We start from the raw sequence: 19,896 nt of genomic DNA, 5'->3' as shown, positions 1-19,896 counted from the left end.
GTTCCCCGACCAGGGATCGAACCCGTGTCCCCTGCATTGGAAGGTGGATTCTTAACCCCTGGACCACCAGGGAAGTCCCTCACTACTTGTTTTCACTACTTGTTTTCTAATTTGTCAAAATCTACCTTTTGAGGAGGTACTGACTATATGTCAAACCCAGGGTCAGATATGATTGCCATAGATTAAGAAGTTTCATCCTGGTGGGAGTTCATCATCCTTGAAATGTCGGTAAACATCTGTGCTCAAAAAATTATAGGTCTCCTCTTTCCTTCATGGTGTAAGTAGGAAATGTTCAGATCATTATGTAATGTCCTCATAGATCCTTGGATTTCTCTGACGAATATCTGCCTAATTGACATTTAGTGGAGAGTATGTAGTGAGTACTATAATAATCAGAGTCTACTGTGTTTTACTACTCTTATTTAACCCTCAAATTTTGTTTCTGAAGTTTGTCTTTTAATTTTTTATTAGAAAGAAGGTGGGGAATTAGAATTTTTTTGCATTTATAGTTCTATTTTGGGTTGGCCATAAAGTTCGTTTGGGTTTTTTCCATAACATGTTATGGAAAAACGCAAACGAACTTTATGGCCAACCCAATACTTGAGTCTTATTAATTCGGTTCTTACATAGCAGCTGTCTAATCTTGCTAGCGATTATGCTTGTATTTCCTGATGACATAATATAAATCATAGCAGTTTGAAGTACAGAAGTGTCAAGTGGGTGTGCTACTGTATTTCAGTCATGAGATTTGAAAAATAAAAACATTGTGGTCTGGAGCACTGCACATGCATATTACGCTGCTCATTGTTTGAATTAGAATTTTAAGTGGTATTATGAAAAGCTGTTTTCTTGTCATGTTGAGCTGAAAGGGAGGTAAGCATCCGGTGATGTATGCTGGAGATACAGAGCTTGGTGAGAGCTGGTAATCTTAATGACAGGCAGAATTAGGAAGTATGTAGTGTAAGAGCTTTACATGTGTGCCATTTCTTTGAAATTCACCTGTTTCTGGAGAAAATGCCTAGCAGTGCTTATCTCATACTGATTTATCTAGGCTTTTTTAGTGGAAGGAGGGGATGCTAAACAGCCTAGTTGCAAATTACTAAAATACCATTAAAAAAATTGAGATATAATTCACATACCATAAAATTCACAATTTTAAAGTGTACAGTTCAGTGGGGTTTTTTTTTAAACCATATTTATGAAGATATGCAACCATCACCACTACGAATTAAGGAGAAAATTGCTCCGTAAAATAAGTTCCCTTGGTTTCATGCATTACGTGCCCAGTCTGCAGTAGTGTGTTCATTTGCCGTTGGGCAGGTGATTCAGCCTGGGCCAAGAATTTGGGACTTCTTAGAAGTTTTAGAGTGACACTCCATTGACTCTTTTATGAGATGAACTACTAATTTAATTCTGTCCGGAAGATAGGGGTAACCATATTTTGACCAGGTTGTGATAATGCTTTTTTACTATGCTATAAAGTATTCTGCCCATGGGCGCGTCGATGTAATAGGAAGAGCACTGTCTTTAGAATACAGAAGAAACCTGACCTGGCCTTAGTTAGCCTTGTTAACTTGGGCAAATTACTTCATCTTGCTGCGACTAAGTTTATAGGAGATACTGTAAATTGGTTCATTGAGGACAACATGGTTGGTTAGGCTTGCCGCATGCTCTAGATTCAGATCTCCTGACTTTGTTTTTCAGTTTTCTTTTATAGAGCTATGTTTTTGTCTTAAATATTTTTATCCAAATGGTCTTTTAAGAAACAATTTATTAATCCACAATATTCTGTTGGTAGTTTTCAGAGAGGGGAATAAATGACGTCAATAGAAAAAAGAATGTTTGTTACTGGAATATTGACCAAATATATGATTGCCTCTTTAGAAGTCTTGTAGTTAACAGTAATATTGTTAGCCAGTAAAGTTACTAATAGAAATCAGGAGCCTTAACCTTTCCTAGTAAGGTTAAATGGTATGGCTCAGCTCTTGGGGCCTACTACCGGTGACTCATTTGAGAACTTATTCCCACCTAGTGACAGTTGGCCCTAGCTCGAAAAACTACTAGCAGTTGGCTTTGTAGAAGAAAGAACAGTCTCATATTTTCTACCATTCATGTAACCACAATGCAGAACCGTAATTCAAAGAAAGTTTTATTTTGGCTAGGGGTAATCTTCATTCTGAAAGAATTGACAAACTAATATAAAGGACTTTTGTCCTGAAACTTGTTAGGCTTACGTTTTCTACATTGCAAACATATATACAGTTTCTTTGGATGAAGCAGTTCCTTTATGAAATGTTTCAGCTTTGTTATTTCTCAGTGCAGCATTTTAAATCAGTTCTTTGTGTGTAGGGGATGATGGCAACGCATGGAACTGTTGTCTGAGGTTGCTAGTTTGAAGAACTAACTAGAGACTGGTACAGTGTTACTAATTTTGAATGACTAAAGCGTTGGGATTTTGGGTTTTGTTTTGTTTTGTTTTCCCTCTCCACCTCAGTCAACTTTTGCTACTTGGATATAAAGAATTTTACTTCTAAAGATTCTCTTAGACCTCTGCAACTTGTGGTCATGCATATAAAATTATTATTTGCAGCTGTCACTTTTTCTTCCTTACTGTTTCATTAAATTAGAAAGGAACATGATGTGAGAACTATTAAATATTTGTTAGGTTGAAGAAATAATTCTGTCTTATTTTGGGTTTATTATATTTGTAGTCTTTCTTTTAAAATACATTTAAATTATAGAAATACTTCATATTTATGGTAGAAAAGGCAGTTATGTAATCCTGTCATCCAGAGATAATTGCTGTTAATCTTCTGTGCCAAGTCTCTTGGTTGTCATTCTTACAGAGGTAAAATACCACCTTACCAGGGAGAAGAGCTTATGTCTTCCAGTTTTGAAGCTGAATAAAATGATAGCCTTTTGTCTTTTGAAGAATATCCTGACATGTTGAAATATTTTAAACTAAATTACAGTGGAGAGCCTCTTTCATAAAAATGAGGAGTTGGTGGGTAGATATTGGGAAAATAACAGCTAAAAAAGAAAAACAAGGAAACAATTGTATTCGCAGAACAGACTAGGTCTTTGTCAGCAATTTCCACGTTGATGAATTAGTCTTATCTTTCTGAATATCCTGCTTATACTTCCTTAGTCTTTTTCTCTAGAAAGTAAAGGTAGTAGACTCTCATCATGGGCCTAAAGTTAGGAGGCTTGTTGTATGATTTTTATTTGTTTTGAGTTTCCATGGAATGTTTATCACGGGAATCACTTTTGGAGAGACTGATCTAATCACATTAGGAAATTTGAAATACTTTGTTTTCTAGTTTCTCTGGAGAAATAAGTGTATAACTCCACTAACTGGATGACAAAGCTTGGGTCATTGACAGAATTTTGTGGTCGTAATTTGCTCTTACTGCTAAAGCAGTTCATTTTTGAGTTCTCTTATCCTTAACTCGCTCTTCTAGAATTCCTAGAGGACCTGTGCAGCAGCCTCTCGAGGATCGAATCTTCACTCCTACTGTCTCGGCAGTGTACAGCACGGTGAGTACCTCAGGGTTGTTTGTCAGATTGTGTGTGTTTTTTGCACATGAACCTTTGATATTATAGGCAGTGTTTGTTAGATTGGTACATAATAGGCTTTTGACAGAAAAGTTCAATCAAATCTCGAACAGAATTAGATGTATATAATATAATAAGGTGAATAGGTCTTTTCCCCTGTCATCTTAATTTAAGAAGTAGACATGAAAGAAACATTCTGTTAAGGTAGATTGACTTGTACACCTTTGTTCTTTTTCCTCCCTTTTCCTCCTTCCATAAATATTGTGATTCTTCTAGGACACTGAGTATTAATTTTCTTTTGGATATTTTTTCTTAAATTTTACACTTTTAACTTAAATTTTTTATTTTACTTTTTTCCTTCTTTGACTACATATAAAAATGCAGAAAGTTTAGAAAAGAGAACAGTGGTTAATGGGAGTAAATTTAAATATTTATGTTAAATGATAGATTCAAATTCATAAATGAAGGGAAATTTAAAAGTTAGAGGATGAAGATAATAAAATTAGAAGCAGATTACAGGGGTATTACAGTGAGCCTAAGGGAATTTAGGGGAGAATCGAGGAGTTGGACATGTCTTTTTTTTGGGCTGTGCCATGTAGCTTGCGAGATCTTAGTCCCCCCAGTCAGGGATTGAACCCAGGCCCTCGGCAGTGAAAGCACGGAGTCCTAACCACTGGACTGCCAGGGAATTCCTGGACATATCTTTATTTTTTAAATTAAAAAAAAATTTTTTTTTCTAAGGGAGGGGGGATCTCTCCCCTTATTTTCTCTTTCTTTTTTTAAGAATTTATTTATTTTATTTATTTTTGGCTGTGTTGGGTCTTTGTTGCTGTGCATGGGCTTTCTCTAGTTGTGGTGAGCGGGGGCTACTCTTCTTTGTGGTGTGTGGGCTTCTCATTGTGGTGGCTTCTCGTTGTGGAGCATGGGCTCTAGGCACGCAGGCTTCAGTAGTTGTGGCACACGGGCTCAGTAGTTGTGGCTCTAGAGCACAGGTTCAGTAGTTTTGGTGCATGGGCTTAGTTACCCCACAGCATGTGGGGTCTTTCCGGACCAGGGATTGAACCTGTGTCCCCTGCATTGGCAGGAGGATTCTTAACCACTGAACCACCAGAGAAGCCCTAAAATTTTTTTATATTTATTTATTTGGTTGCGTGGGGTCTTAGTTGCAGCAGGTGGGCTCCTTAGTTGTGGCTCGCGGGCTCCTTAGTTGCGGCTCTAGGGCTCCTTAGTTGTGGCATGAGAACTCGCAGTTGCAGCATGCATGTGGGATCTAGTTCCCTGACCAAGGATTGAACCTGTGCCCCCTGCATTGGGTGCTCAGAGTTTTATCCATTGAGCCACCAGGGAAGTCCCTGGACATGTCTTTTTTAAAAAAATTTATTTATTTTTATTTATTTATTATTTTTGGCTGTGTTGGGTCTCCTTTGCTGCACGCAGGCTTTCCCTAGTTGCAGTGAGCGGGGGCTACTCTTGATTGCGGTGCGCGGGCCTCTCATTGCAGTGGCATCTCTTGTTGTGGAGCGTGGGCTCTAGAGCATGTGGGCTTCAGTAGATGCAGCGCGTGGGCTCAGTAGTTGTGGCTTGTGGGCTCTGGAGTGTAGGCTCAGTAGTTGTGGCGCACAGGCATAGTTGCTCCGCGGCACGTGGCATCTTCCTGGACCAGGGCTCGAACCCGTCTCCCCTGCATTGGCAGGCGGATTCTCAATCACTGCGCCACCAAGGAAGCCCTGGACATAGCTTTTAATGTTTCATTTCATCATACCATTCATCCTTGGAAATAGGGTGCTTTAAAGAAACTCACAGTATAGTGAGAGAGATGAGTAAATAAATAATTGTAATCCAAGTGATATGATAAAGCAATAATTCTTATCCTTTTGGGTTATAAATTACTTGTAGAATCTGAAAATAGTCGCAGTGCTTTCTCCTCAAAAAAGAGCATATACCAAGTGTTTACCTATAATTTCAGAACTTCACAGATGTCCATCAGGCCATTCATAAGGCTCGGGTTGAGAACCTTTGATTAGAGATATGACCATGCTATTATATGGGAAAGGGAGAAGTTGCTTCATTGAGGAAGTGACACTAAGCTGGAAGGTATAAGACTTCTAAGCAGGGCTTCCCTGGTGGCGCAGTGGTTGAGAGTCCGCCTGCTGATGCAGGGGACATGGGTTCGTGCCCCGGTCCGGGAAGATTCCCACATGCCGTGGAGCGGCTGGGCCCGTAAGCCATGGCTGCTTGAGCCTGCGTGTCCGGAGCCTGTGCTCTGCAACGGGAGAGGCCACAAGAGTGAGAGACCCGCGTACCGCAAAAAAAAAAAGGACTTCTAAGCAGAAAAGGGAAGAAGAGGTCTCTAGGAAGTGAAAAATTAGAGGCATGGTTAATGGAATGGTCAGTAGTCAGAAGTGTGGCATGTGTGCTAGGTTTTGTAGCCAAAGTAGAGATGAGAAAAGTGAGTTTTGCAGGTTTTAAGGTTGTCCTAAAGAGATAGAAGTTTATCATGCAGGTAATGGGTAAGGTAATTTTTTTTCTTGGTTTGCTTAAAACAAGTCTCAGTTTACACCTATTGTAGATCAACTAAACACCTGTTAATTACTTTTTGAATCCTCTGTAACTCTTAAAATGGTCCCAGTTTGGATGATAAACTATCTGCTCACTGTACTAATTGGGAACCTTCAAGTTACATTAAAAAAATAACCTTTAATTTTTTTCTGGCACAAACTTCCTCCAGGCCAGAGTTGTTTGTTTGTTTAAAGTACTGAGGTTGGGGACTTCCCTGGCAGTCCAGTGGATAAGACTCTGTGCTTCCACTGCAGGGACACGGGTTCGATCCCTGGTTAGGGAACTAAGATCCCGCATACTGTGTGGCATGGCCAAAAAAAAAAAGTACTGAGCTTAAAGGCTGTAGAATTTTATCAGGCATAACTCTTAAAAAATGTAATTTTTGCTAATTATGAAAGTATACCTTCAACATTAAATTATTTTCAAAATTAGGATAGGAAAAAGAAGATGAAAATTTCTAGTAATCTTGACTGATTTCTAGAGGCATCTACCATAACTGTTTTTTGGTATAGTTCCTTTGTCTCTTTTTCTGTGTTGTAGGCTCTGTATAAGAGTTTTTTTTTTTCTTATGTGGTACACGGGCCTCTCACTGTTGTGGCCTCTTCCGTTGCGGAGCACAAGCTCCGGACGTGCAGGCTCAGCGGCCATGGCTCACGGGCCCAGCCGCTCCGCGGCATGTGGCATCTTCCCGGACCAGGGCACGAACCCGTGTCCCCTGCATCGGCAGGCGGACTCTCAACCACTGCGCCACCAGGGAAGCCCTTGTATAAGATATTTTATTCTCATTTTTCACTGTATTAATGTTAGCTTTTCCTATGCTACTTGAAACATGTCTGAAATAATAAATTGTTGTATGCTGATTTGTTATAAGAATTTAGCATTCACTTAACATTTGACAGATTATTTCTTAAGTTTTTTTTTTTTTTTGCGGTACGCGGGCCTCTCACTGTTGTGACCTCTCCCATTGCGGAGCACAGGCTCCGACGCGCAGGCTCAGTGGCCATGGCTCACGGGCCCAGCCGCTCCGCGGCATGTGGGATCCTCCCAGACCGGGGCACGAACCCGCGTCCCCTTTTGCATCTAAAGTTTTGAATTTATTTTTGAGTTAGACCAAATTTGACTTTTACTATTAAAAGCTACTGCCATATTTGTGGTCCTTCAGTTAATTTAAAAATTGGGTGTGTCAGTTATATGTGATGCCTATTCTGGAAGGACCAGGGGTTTTAGACAGTAAAAAGTTACCTTAAAATACGATGTCTCTACTTTTTGATCACTTATTTCCATTCTTAGTAATTTAAGTCTCTTCCCCACTTTCACAATGCTGTTGTGCCCATTAACGATGAGTAGGAGGGTAGTTGACCAGGTGCTTAGTCTCCCTTTTTCTCAGCCCCAAGGTTATGTATTGGTCATTATTCTCTAGTGTCTAGGTCCATTAGCATCATTTATGGCATTTAGTGTCATAAAATAAAGGCTAACCTTCAATTCACTTCCTCCTGGCTCCTCATATGGTGCCCATATGTCACTGTAATTGAGTTGGTTAAATTCCTTGAAAGGCAGAAAGACAGATAGTCTTTAAAAATTATACAAAGATTTTGCAGAAAGACAGTCTTTAAAAATTATACAAAGATTTTGCTTTTTAATGTCTGATATGGAGGCTATATGCCCTTTTGTCAGCCAATTTAGGTAAGTTCTCTGCTGCTAATCAAAGAGGTATCAGAAGTAGGGCTCAGCTTTTATAATGCCTTCATTTTACATTTTAGCATGCTTATTATTTATTTATTATAGTCTGGTTTATCTAAGTTTCTCCTTGGAATATTTATCAGGGATGAGAGGGATACTTTTGTCATTATTCTTCATTAACCATAATTAGGGTGATTCGTCATATGAACAAAAAAAGAATAAAGCCAGTATTTTTTTAATGCTAGTAAGAGCAGTATATACTGTGGTAGAGAGGAAATGGCAAAACTAAAGAGGCATGAGCTAATCTGAAGTATATTCATTAATAACTGTCTTATTGGCATGCTTCTGAAGAACAAAATGTGAAATTTCACCATGTTGTGTATTTTTGGCTTATATAGTCAGCCCTCCGTATCCAGGGGTTCCTCATCCTCGGATTCAACCAACCGTGGATCGAAATGTTTGGAAAAAAAGATTGCAGAAAGTTCCAAAAAGCAAAACTTGAATTTGCTGTTTGCTGGCAGCTATCTACATAGCATTTACATTGTTTTAGGTATTAGTGTAATCTAGAGATGATTTAAAGTATAGGAGAGGATGTGTGTAGATCATATGCGAACACTAAGCCATTTTATATAAGAGACTTGAGCATCCTCGGATTTTGGTATCTGTGGGGGGAGTGGGTCTACGAACCAATCCCTCTCAGATACCTAGGGATAACTGTATATCTTATTTAGAGAAATTAGATTTTATGACTATTAAACCAGTATTTTTAACATAATTACAGAGATAAACTTAATAAATTTTTTTTCTGGAATAGTGACTTTACTACAAGAAGCAGCAGTCTATATTCTAGGGGATTGGAAGGGCTGTGTTATTAACTACTTACGAAAAATTCCTTTCAATAAATTATTTAATTTGAATAAATTACTCCTTAATGTCATAACATTTCACAATACTTTTTTTTTTTTTTTTTTTCCTGTACGCGGGCCTCTCGCTGTTGTGGCCTCTACTGTTGCGGAGCACAGGCTCCGGACGTGCAGGCTCAGCGGCCGTGGCTCACGGGCCCAGCCGCTCCGCGGCATGTGGGATCTTCCCGGACCGGGGCACGAACCCGTGTCCCCTGCATCGGCAGGCGGACTCTCAACCACTGCGCCACTAGGGAAGCCCCCACAATCCTTTTTAGTCAGCTTATACTTTATAAAGTTTTGATTCTGTCATCCTGTAGCTCTGTGTCATGTAATTAGAAAGTCAGCTGATATATATTAAGTAGGCCAGCATGTCAGTGGAGACCTCTGCACAGAGAAAATTTAGCTTGGGTTGATCGACACTCTTTAAGCAGTTGTGTCCAGCCAGATGTAAATCCACTTAATTGCCCCATAATCCAGCACAGATTAACAATCTACTTTTTCCCCCCAATGGTAAAACACCAGCTGAACTCATTATTTGTTGGTTTATTTATACTTTTTTTTTGCGGTACGTCTCACTGCTGTGGCCTCTCATGTTGCGGAGCACAGGCTCCGGATGCGCAGGCTCAGTGGCCATGGCTCACGGGCCCAGCCGCTCCGCGGCATGCGGGATCCTCCCGGACCGGGGCAGGAACCTGTGTTCCCTGCATCAGCAGGCGGACTCTCAAACACTGCGCCACCAGGGAAGCCCTATACTTTATTTTTAAGAACAGCGTTGTTGAGTGTACTTAATATATAGGATATGTAGTGCCTGTGATTTAAATATATCTGAAGTGTAGTATTTAAAGTGTATAATTTGGTAAGTTTTATTATAAGTTTATAGCAATAAAAACCTCTACCACAATCAAGAAAATTAACATACCCATCACTCCCAAAAGTTTCCTCATGGCTTTGTCATGTTTCTACCTTACCCCACCGCTGGTCCGCTTTCTGTCATTATGGATTCATTTGCATTTTCTAGACTTCGTTTTTTCACTCAGGTTAATTATTCTGAGATTTATCCACGTTGCTGTGTTTATCATGAGTTTATTCCTGGAAAAAATGTAAACTATGGGCTTAAAATTTAGAGTTGTCATAATCATGTTTCATATATTATTTTTTCCTCCTAATAATAGAGTTTGGTTTTTGTTAAACATAATGTAAATCATAATGATTATACAATTTGGCAGTTTTCTTTTTTAATACAACATTGCATTGTAAATAATTGTCATGCTGTTACATAGCATTAATAAACATTATGTTAACAGCTTAAGTAAGTAGCATGTCAATGAGATGAACCATAATTTACATAATCAGTTAATTTACAAGCTAGTGTTTGGTTTAAAGATCCTTCTTCTTTATTTTCTATTTTAAATAACTTTGTGATACATACATGTATAAAATACATATTCATATATTATATATGTGTATATATTTTTTCTGTTTAAACAGGGTTATTTCCTTTGGCTAACATACCCAAAAGCAGCTTTACTAGGTTAAAATATTGGGTTGGCCAGAAGTTGCATTGTTTTTTTCCGTAAGATGGCTCTAGTAGCGCTTAGTGGTCTTTAACTTCATTCGAAACAGTTTTCTTAGATTCTATTGTGACAGCTGTCCTATCAGCATGCATTAAAAAAGAAGAAACATCAAAATTGGTGAATTTTTTATAGCCATTTTAATATTGAAGATGGAAAAAAAAAGCAACATTTTTGGCATATTATGTTTTATTATTTCAAGAATGGTAAAAATGCAACTGAAATACAAAAAAAAGATTTGTGCAGTGTATGGAGAAGGTGCTGTGACTGATCAAATATGTCAAAAGTGGTTTGCGAAGTTTCGTGCTGGAGATTTCTCGCTGGACGATGCTCTGTGGTCGGGTAGACCAGTTGAAATTGATAGCGATCAAATCGAGACATTAATTGAGAACAATCAACGTTATACCACATGGGAGATAGCCAACATACTCAAAATATCCAAATCAAGTGTTGAGAGCCATTTGCACTAGCTTGGTTGTGTTAATAGCTTTGATGTTTGGGTTCCACATAAGTTAAGCAAAAAAACCCTTCTTGACTGTATTTCCGCATGCGATTCTCTACTTAAACATAAGGAAAATGTTCTGTTTTTAAAAAAATTATGGGGCTTCCCTGGTGGCGCAGTAGTTAAGAATCCTGCTGTCAATGCAGGGGACACAGGTTCGATCCCTGGTCCGGGAAGATCCCACGTGCCGCGGAGCAACTAATCCCATGCACCACAACTCCCGAGCCTGCACTCTGGAGCCCGCGAGCCACAACTACTGAGCCCGCGTGCTACAACTATTGAAGCCTATGCGCCTAGAGCCCGTGCTCTGCAACAAGACAAGCCACTGCAATGAGAAGCCCGCGCACCGCAATGAAGAGTAGCCCCTGCTCACCGCAACTAGAGAAAGCCCGCACGCAGCAACGAAGATCCAATGCAGCCAAAAATAAATAAATCAAACAAGTAAATTTAAAAAATAAAAAAAACAAGTTGTGACGGCGATGAAAAGTGGATACTGTACAGTAACGAGGAATGGAAGAGTTGGTGGGGCAAGCGAAATGAACCACCACCAACCACACCAAAGGCTGGTCTTCATCCCAAGAAGGTGATGTTGTATATATGATGGGATTGGAAGGGAGTCCTCTATTATGACCTCCTTCTGGAGAACCAAACGGTTAATTCCAACAAGTACTGCTCCCAGTTAGACCACCTGAAAGCAGCACTCGATGAAAAGCATCTGGAATTAGTCAACAGAAAATGCATAGTCTTCCATCAGGATAACTAACGCAAGACCTCATGTTTCTTTAATGACCAGGCAAAAACTGTTACAGCTTGGCTAGGAAGTTGCGATTCATCCGCTGTATTCACCAGACATTGCACCTTCGGATTTCCATTTATTTCAGTCTTTACAAAATTCTCTTAATGGAAAAAATTTCAATTCCCTGGAAGATGGTAAAAGACACCTGGAACAGTTCTTTGCTCAAAAAGATTAAAAGTTTTGGGAATTATAAAGTTGCCTGAAAAATGGCAGAAGGTAGTGGAACAAAACGGTGAATACATTGTTCAATAATGTTCTTGGTGAAAATGAAAAATGTGTCTTTTAGTTTCACTTAAAAACCTAAGGAACTTTTTGGCCAATCCAATACACACACTATAAAGATGATACTCTTCACATACTGTAAAGTTACGGGCCTTTATGTTGCTGCAAGCAGTATGGGAGTCTATCCATTTCATTTTATCTTGATAGTTTCAGGTCTTCTCATTTTCAAACATCTTTGCTAATTCGATAGGTCAAAAGTGCTATTTAACAATTCACAGGAGAGGAAATTGGCAGGTTAAGTGACTGTGGAAGGTTTACATTGATAAAATAATGATGTCATATTTTGGTTGTAAAATTAACAAAGGTTTAATTATATACCCAATTCTCAGTTGTAGGAACGTACTATTTAGGAATTTTTAGGACTTTTTTCTTAGCTTTTTTTTCCTGTTTAATATTTTTGAATTACTGGGTATAGAAAAGGAATGAAATTTTCCTGTTGTGGCAAGAAGGTTGTAAGGAAGATTGTAGTTTTAAAATTATTATTGTCGCTTTTCTCCAGTGGCATTGCTGAGTGATATTCAACTACAGTTGGAAATCCAAATTTTTGTATTTGGAATTTAATAAAAGATGAAAATCACGGTTAGCGATACATGTCCATACATATATTTAAATTGTGTAAAATACACCTAACATAAAATTTACCACCTTAATCAGTTTTAAGTGTACACTTAAGTTGTACTAAATATATTCACGTTGTTGTGCAAATACCATTACCATCCATTCCCAGAACTCTTATCATCTTGTAAAACTGTACCTATTAAATAACAACTTCATTCTTCTCTCTCCCCAGTCCCTGGAAACCACCACTCTGCTTTCTTTCCCTATGATTTTGACTACTTTAAGTACCTCGCATAAATGCAATCATACGGTGTTTGTCTTTTTTTGTGACTGTCTTATTTCACTTAGCATAATGTCCTGAGTGTTAATCCACATTGTTGCATGTGTCAGAATTTTCTTTCTTTTTCAGGCTGAATAATGTCCCAATGTATGTGTATTGCACATTTTTGCTTATCCATTCCTCTGTCAACGGACACTTGGTTTGCTTCATCATTATAGCTATTGTGAAGAATGCTGCCATGATACCTCTTTGAAACCCTGCTTTCAGTTCTTCTGGGTATATGCCTGGAAGTAGAATTGCTGGATCATATGATAATTTTATTTTTAATATTTTGATGAATCATTGTACTATTTTCCACAGTGACTCTGCCATTTTACATTCCCACCAATAGTGTACGAGGATTCCAATTTCTCCACATCCACTCCAACCCTTGTTGTTTTCTGTTTCTATGGGTTTTTTTTTTTTTTTTTTTTGCTGTACGCAGGCCTCTCACTGTTGTGGCCTCTCCCGTTGCGGAGCACAGGCTCCGGACTCGCAGGCTCAGCGGCCATGGCTCACGGGCCCAGCCGCTCTGCGGCATGTGGGGTCTTCCCGGACCGGGGCACGAACCCGTGTCCCCTGCATCGGCAGGCAGACTCTCAACCACTGCGCCACCAGGGAAGTCCCCTAAGACATCTTTGAAGTTACTTTTCTGTGGCATTTTTAAATACAACTGAAAAGCCTCTGGCCTCTTGGAGCTTGCGTTCAGGGCTTAAACACTGAAGATGTGGCAGAGTTATTAAGGATATTGAGACAAACTTAATTCAGTAAATGTTTATTGAATGATAGCTGTGTGCAAGTTTTTGTGTCAGATAATATGGGATAACAGTAGTAGATAATATGATCCTTGTCTTTAAGAGTTTTCATTTTATCAGGTGAGATGGTAATACATTATTTTAAGTATGTATTGGAAAATGAGGAGGACACGTTAGTGACTATATAAATTAGAACAAGTATATGTAAATAAGAAGTAAGATTTATTGGTATAGGTATCAAGGATTCTCATTAGGCAGAAGTACTTGGAGGAGTGAAGCATGGTTGTAATTGTTCACCAGAGAAAGAAGATGACTAGATAAACTCTAAGAAGCCATAAAATGCAAATGGGGACAATGTTTGGACTGTATCTTAGTGGAAGTGGGGATAGGTGAACATATTCCAGTTAAATCCTTTGAGGTGGATGATGAGAATACTGCTCCGTAGTGTAATGAGTCATGAAATGTACAGTTGACCCTTTAACAAATGGGGGTTAAACTCTCTGCATGTATAACCTAGGTATATAAAAATTGAGCAAATCTGGTCAGAGCAGTTCATCAAGAGGAAACTGACAGGATACTTTATAGAATATTTTCTTCACTATCATCACTAACACTTACTGAGCACTGACTATGCACCAGGCACTATTCTAAGCACTTCACTTGTATTAATTCATTTAATCCTTATAACAAAGGTATGAGGTAAGTATAATTATATCCCCTTTTTTAGTTGGGGAAACAGATACAGAGGTGAAGTATCTTGACTAATTTCATCCACCTAGTAAGTCAGAGGCTGGATTTGAACTCACATGGATCTTTAACATTTATTGAGTGGTTGTTGTACCCCAGGCACTGTGCTAAGTACTGTAATACAGTGTATTGTTTAATCATATGACAACCTTCATTTACAGATACTGAAATGGGACTCTCTGAAGTTATGTAATTTGAGTACAGGTCTATCTGACTTTACAGCCCTTGTGAAGTACTACATTTTACCGTGTGGAAAGCTGCCTTCCTTTTGTTGAACTCTCAAAAGTAGGGTGTAAAAAGCAATACTCCGTTTTTTGGGGAATGGGGGCTCTTGATCATCTGATGAAAGCTATGGATCTGCTTTGCAGAACAGCGAACGTACAAAGATAATTTTTACTGCAGTTTTAGGAGAGTTCAAGTATCCTTTGAACCTAGTTAAAGAATCCTAACTCTGATAAGATTCCTTGCTCTAGGCTAGACCAAGTTTCCCCTTGCAAGGATGCTGTGTTGCACTCTTTTCATGATTCTCAGTATAGGGAAATAGCTCAATTGATACTTTGTACATTGTGGGTTAAACTGACAGATACCTTATTAAGATTTTACCAACTTGTCCATCTTGAGGTACCTTTTTCATTTTTTAAATTATTTTTTAAAAAATTATTTATTTTTTATTTTTGGCCGTGTTGGGTCTTCATTGCTGCACGTGGGCTCTCTCTAGATGCAGGGAGCGGGGGCTACTCTTCGTTGCAGTGCACGAGCTTCTCACTACAGTGGCTCCTCTTGTTGTGGAGCATGGGCTGTAGGCGTGCAGGCTCAGTAGTTGTGGCTCATGGGCTTGGTTGCTCCGCGGCATGTGGGATCTTCCCGGACCAGGGCTGGAACCCGCGTCCCCTGCATTGGCAGGCGGATTCTTAACCACTGCACCACCAGGGAAGCCCCTTGAGGTACCTTTTTTAAAGCATTTGTATATGTGGAGCTCATTTATATCCTGGTTATTAAAAATTCTGGGTCTGTTTTGCTGCCTATCTTAGTATCTGCTGAGTAATGACATTTATGAAAGTTAGGATTCCTTGCTGTTAGTATTTAACGTGGATTTGCTCATTAAATGTTAAATCACATACTTAATTAAAATGATATTTAATATATATTCACTGATTTTTCTCCTTCAGAAGGAGGATTAACTTTAAAGATACAAAGCGTGTTCTGTTGTTAAATGTCAGTTATAAACGGCTTTTGAGTTTCGCAGATAAGAAAATAGTAGAAACAGTAATCAAGTCCTTTAACGTTAGAGAACTTTGAAAACGTGTTTATTTAAACTCTGGGGTATTCCCTGTAGGGCCATTTTATAAAGTATTATTATTTTTATTATCTAAAAATAACAACTGATGGGGACCAATTTAAAATAAAATGAGTCATAGGAAATTGGACTGTCGTAAGTAAATTGTGTGGTAAATGGAGTTGAATTATTTTAAGGAAAAAGAAACAAAGAACATTATTATTTCAAGATACGAATTTATTATTGCCATGAAGTTGGTGGTATGAATAGAGAGGTCATTTTTTCCTGTATGTTTTTGATAGACATGGAAGCATTTAACTTCACTTCATATAGTTTCTTTTTTTATCTTTTAATAGCACATTCTGGCTGTCAGGGGAATCTTGTAGGCAAGAGACTGTGAAGGATTAGAATCTTTGTCTATTGTGTCATTCTGTGGTTGCTTAATTGCCATATAGAGTACAGAATGTTCAATAGAAGGGTGTTTAGTTTCTTTAGCTGTTACAAATACCAAAGAACCTTTGATTGTGTTATTAATTTTTAGGTTTGTTAAGTCAGCAGTATATTTTTAGTCTTTATTTGTTTGATATGTTGCAGGAAGGGGGACTCCTTCCAGGGCCCAAGAGTGGGCTCTTGTCTAACACTCAGAAATGAATTGTCCGAGGAGACACGCGTGGTGACAAAAAGCAAGAGAATTTATTGGGAAGGGACGCCCAGGCAGAGAGCAGCAGGGTAAGGGAACCCAGGAGAATTGCTCTGCCACATGGCTCTCCGTCTCGGGTTTTATGGTGATGGGGTTAGTTTCCGGGTTCTCTCTGGCCAGTCATTCTGACTCAGGCTCTTTCCTGGTGGCGTGTGCATCGCTCAGCCAACATGGATTACAGTGAGAAGGATTCTGGGAGGTTGTTAGGACATGTGGACTGGCGTCTCCTCTCTTCTTTTGACCTTTCCTGAATTCCTCTGGTTGGTGGTAGCTTGTTAGGTCTGTGTTCCTTACCCAGACCTACTGTTGTAAGATAACTCATGCAAATGGTTACTATAGGGTCTGGCCAGGGCAGGCGGTTTCTGTCAGTGGTTCCCCTAACAAATAAGCATTCGCTTAGTAACCTTTTTGTTTGGCTGCGCCTCGCGTCATGTGGGATCGTAATTCCCCTACCAGGAATTGAATCTGTGCCCCCTGCATTGGAAGCACAGAATCCCAACCACTGGACTGCCAGGGAAGTCCCTGCTTAGTACCCTTTTTAAAACATTCAGAAAAACTAATTAAGAGCATGTGTCAAATATTTATTTCAAACTTTTAAAGGCCAATTAAGAGAGGTGTCTCTTGGTGAAGACATTTATAGAAAAAGGAAAGAGGTGTAATAGTGAAATGTATGACTAAAGATTATTAGACCCTGATAGTGAGCTGGGTTGGGTTGGAAGCTTTCTGGGAGAGGTCTTCATCTCATTAATACCTTTCTGAATATTAGTCATGCATTTTATCAGGACTGCTAATTGTTTTCAGAAGAAGCTGATAAATTACATCACACAAAAAAGTTTGACCCAGACCAGGTTTGGGGTGTATTTCTTTCTTTGTGTTTATTATGTGTTGGGCTAAGTTCTATGGGAGAAAAATAGGAGGAGAGAGAGGTTTCACTTAGTTTTTTTTTTTTTTTCACTTAGTTTGTATGCTTACACTTTGGCTGGAAAGACAAAATGTACTCACAGAAAATGAACTGTTAAAAGAATTAGAGGAAAGGAATTGTTTAACATTTCAGTGGAAGTGAAGAAAGCCAAAACCAAACAGTAACATTAAACAAAAGCAAACTCCTCAAACTTTGACGACGCAGAGACTATCAGTGCACCAAGGTCTTTGTGCTTTTCTCTTTATTTAAAAAAATTAATTACTTAAGTTTTTCTGCATGGGGTCTTCGTTGCTGCGCGCAGGCTTTCTCTATTTGCGGTGAGCAGGGGCTACTCTTCATTGTGATGCAGGCTTCTCATTGCGGTGGCTTCTCATTGTTGCAGAGCACAGGCTCTAGGTGTGCAGACTTCAGTAGTTGTGGCACGTGGGCTCAGTAGTTGTGGCTTGTGGCTCTAGAGCGCAGGCTCAGTAGTTGTGGCACACAGGCTTAGTTGCATGTGGGATCTTCCCGGACCAGGGCTCGAACCTGTGTCCCCTGCATTGGCAGGTGGATTCTTAACCACTACGTCACCACAGAATTCCCTGTGCTTTCCTCTTAAGGGATTTTTTTTCAAACCCTAACCTGTTCATTCATCATTTTTTTGAGTATCTGCCTGTGGGGCATTGTGCACAGAACAAGGGATACAATGCTCCTTGTCCTGAAGATGCGTACAACCTAGTGGGAAAGTTGAAAGTGATCGATAGTTTAAGTGCAAGTGTGATAAATGCTGATTCGAGTTAGGCAGAGAATGTCTTGCCATTCTTGCAAGTGTGGAGCAGCAGTGTGAAACCCAGCCACAGAGACAGGGTGTTGAGAAATATATCTCAGGAGAGGTGAAATTTGGGTTGAGTTTCTAAGGATAAGGAAAAAGGTATGTAAGTGAAGAAGTGGTGTACACTTGTGTAGTTGGAGAGATGCTGGAGAACTACAAAAAAAAAAAGTATTGGAATGTTGGCTATTGAGTTTTGAAGCCCATCTAAGATTATTAGAAAGAGTTAATTACAAGATAGTAAGATTGCAGCTTTAGGCTGGAATGCTGTAGTAGCTAGAAGTCATAGCTAACTACACGACAGCAATCGTAGATGCAGAAAAGTGTGCAGATTGTTTAAGGGCTTACTGACACTCCATTAATCTTAAGTATACTTTGGTGTAAAACTTGATGTTCATAATGATGAATTTGTGTGACCAAGAAAAAGTTTAGCCTACGTTCAGTGTGCTAAAGATTTCCATCCAAAATAGTTACAAGAGAAAAATACTGCTTTTTTAAAGAGATTCATTCCTAGCTGTCCGGAAAATCTGGCACTGTAGAATGAATGACTTACTCTTCAGGGATTCTAAGAAGTTGAGGTTGTATCATAACCTAGTATAAAATGTTCATTAAGTGTGTTTGGAATGGAGGGTAAAGGAAAGAACAGAATGGGTTGGTTAAGTCAAGAAAGCGATTTTTACTTGTACTGGGAAGAAAGCACATTTTAGGGATGAAGATATTTATTAACGATAGTGTTTCTTTGTACTATCATGCTCAGCAGTAATATAGCATAGACATATATATGTCCAATAGTCTGCCTTCTAATTTCTGTTGTAACTCGGTGGACTAAATACACAAAACCAGGTGTAACATACAGGTGCTGAGAATGTTGGTGAAAACTTGCCAGTGTTGTATTTAGGTCAGCGGTTCTTAAACTTCAGTTACATCAGCATCACCTTATGGGGCCCAGATTGGAGTTACCAAATCAGTAGGTCTGGAGTGAGGCCTACAAATGTGAATTTTCAGCAAGTTGCCAGGTGATGCTGAGGCCCCTGGTCCAGGGACCACACGTTGAGAACCACTGCTTTAGGTTCAGTGCAATTCCTGCTTGTTCCCCTCTCCCATTTGTACAATGAAAATCGAGGTAGGAATCATTTGAACCCAGAACTGTTTGTTTTACACTTACATGCCTAATACTAAGATTTTAGTTTAAATAAGTTGAAATATTTTTAAACAGTGAAATACTACAATAGCTACCATTTTGGGAACACGTTTTATATAATAGGCATTATGGTGCATTGTGTCCCATTTAGTGTGTTCAGTGAATCTTGAGGGTAGTCCTTTTATAGAGGAAGAAAGTGAATTTAAGTAATTTGCTTGTATAGCTTCTGTGTGGTGGAGCCAGAATTTAAACCCAGGTCTTGGTATGAAAAACCCATGCTCTTTTATTAATGCTGTTGGGCCTACTTGTAAGATAACTTGAATCAGTTTACCCTCTGCTTGTGTTCTTTGTTTTAAGCTTTTTCTCCAGAAAGTGATGATCTTTCACTCATCCTCAGTATGGAAACATATATCACGTTTCATGTGACTTGGTCTGTGCCAGAGCAGCTTAATATTGGGACTTTGATAATGTAACTGAATTTATGTTTGTTTATAGTTAAATACCAAGTTCTAATATCTTGGACTTAAAAGCAGAATTCACTTACCTTGGGCAGTTAGATAAATGGTTCATTATCAATAAATGAAGATCAGGAGAAAGAAATAAAGAGCATAAGTTGTACAGTGGGAAATGGCTGCTACTATTGCAGTTGTAAAATCTATACCAGTAATGTCCCTACTCACATGCAGCCATGTCCATGGTGGAAAGTTAAGAGCTTTGATAATGGGGTTTTTGAACATATAAAAGCCATCACTCCTCAGGTCAGTTTTCAGTGGTTCCTCTTCTGAGAACAAGGACAGCAAATGGCCTACAAAGTATATAT

The 19,896-nt window shown here is 39.0% G+C and overlaps 1 protein-coding gene across 6 annotated transcripts in view; it reads left to right on the top strand.

The window, feature by feature from the left end:
* EIF4G3 (eukaryotic translation initiation factor 4 gamma 3) overlaps nucleotides 1-19,896 on the top strand; it is a 365,407-nt gene that overhangs the window by 83,702 nt on the left and 261,809 nt on the right. For all 6 annotated transcript variants that reach the window (XM_067722978.1, XM_067722985.1, XM_067722940.1 and 3 more), the window contains exon 2: nucleotides 3,462-3,537. The gene's annotated coding sequence lies outside the window, so the exon portion shown is untranslated. The remainder of the gene's footprint in view (nucleotides 1-3,461; nucleotides 3,538-19,896) is intronic.

Source organism: Pseudorca crassidens, chromosome 2 (genome assembly GCF_039906515.1).
Source record: "Pseudorca crassidens isolate mPseCra1 chromosome 2, mPseCra1.hap1, whole genome shotgun sequence".
Taxonomy (NCBI): domain Eukaryota; kingdom Metazoa; phylum Chordata; class Mammalia; order Artiodactyla; family Delphinidae; genus Pseudorca; species Pseudorca crassidens.
This window is presented reverse-complemented; position numbering and strand designations above follow the sequence as displayed.